Raw genomic sequence first — 1,565 nt, 5'->3', positions numbered from 1 at the left:
ACAGAACAAAGCTGTGCAGAGAAAAGATCTATACTCACGAGTGGATCGTTTCTTTAAACAAACGCGTCCTCCGTGTTTGTCGAAGAATTTGAATAAGAAATTCATCTTTCGACCGTCTCTTTTCCCGCTGTGTTTATTTATCATTGACAAATTCGATTTTAATGCTTTGTAATAGTGTTGCATTGGTTGCGATTCGTTTTACAGCCGTTTCGAACGGGCATGCAAATTGCCACGGTAACGAGACGAAATTTTCTGTGAACGTTTCGCCTTGGACGGTTCGCGAGGCTTTTCTTTATTCGACTGACGACACGAGACGAATATTACCAGTTTCCTCTTTCAAACTCTTCCCTTTTGTTACCTTCGCGTTCCTCTGTTTGATGTGAAAGACTGAAAGGTGAGAAGAAGAAGCGGCGAACGACGACTTATTTCACGCAAATGAATGGGTTAACGAGACACTGAGATACGAGAAAAATATTTGTTAGTGGTCGAGATGTTTAGAAATGTTTTGTGCAGATTGATTTTTTCATTTTTGTGTGCTTTGCTTGGCAACGTTTGCGTCAATATTTTGTGTGCCGTTTCCAGACTTTGTTTTCAAGATGTTCGAAATGTTGCAAAAGTTGCTGGAAATTTTGAATTTTGATCTAACAGAGATTTAAAATTGTTAAAAATTGGGCTCAGAGATGTCAGAAAGTTGAACAGCACGAGAATAGAAGAGATATTTAAGGTTCTTGAAATTTGCTCAAAATAGAGCTCAAAAGTATGAAGATTATTGAGGAATTGCCGAAAGTAGGAATTGACAAATTTTTAATTCTCGGAATTTAAAATACTTTAAAACAAACCCTTGCATAAAGGTACAACAGAAATAACGAGACAGTATTCTCACAGCAACTTTTCAAGACACCTATTGGAAAACTCTACCGCTTAATCTCAAACTCAGAGGTCTCAAAATTTCTTTCAATTCCGAAACAAACCGAACCCTAAGAAAACCTAGAGAATCTCGAAAAAGAACGCTCGAACTTACACAGCAACCTTTCGCAAATTTTGCTCAAAAAGTCTCAAGAAATCCACTCATAACGAACCTAAGAACCCTCGAAGAGTTAAAAACCTACCTCTTCAAAAATCCGTAAAAAAAAATTGCTCAAATTTCCCTGAAAAATTCACCGGAAAACTCCCTCGAAGAGCTCGAACCAACTGTCGCCGCGTATTAACATTCGCGTGCGGGTGAATCGTTTCAAATTCCCAACGTTCGTTCGAAACAATGTACAGATTGGCGTGCAACGAGCTCTACGGTTCATCGTCCCCCTTCCTTTTGGCCACTGCACGAGCGTCGAAAAGCGGCGCGTTTCACAAGAAAAACGTACAGGTGTCGTTTCATAAGCCAACTAATACCCCATTAAGCGGCACCGTACCTTTGACAGACGTTCCAGGAGGACCTCTTTGTTTTGTTTTTTTCGAGGCACGAGACCGCGTGGGGGATTTTGTCGACGCGGTTTTATGGGGCGGCGCGGAGTTGATAAGTGGGACATACGCTCTTGCATCTCGGTATTTCGTAGTGAACTCGCCAT

This window comes from Habropoda laboriosa, unplaced genomic scaffold (genome assembly GCF_001263275.1).
Source record: "Habropoda laboriosa isolate 0110345459 unplaced genomic scaffold, ASM126327v1 scaffold5, whole genome shotgun sequence".
Classification (NCBI taxonomy): Eukaryota; Metazoa; Arthropoda; class Insecta; order Hymenoptera; family Apidae; genus Habropoda; species Habropoda laboriosa.
This window is presented reverse-complemented; position numbering follows the sequence as displayed.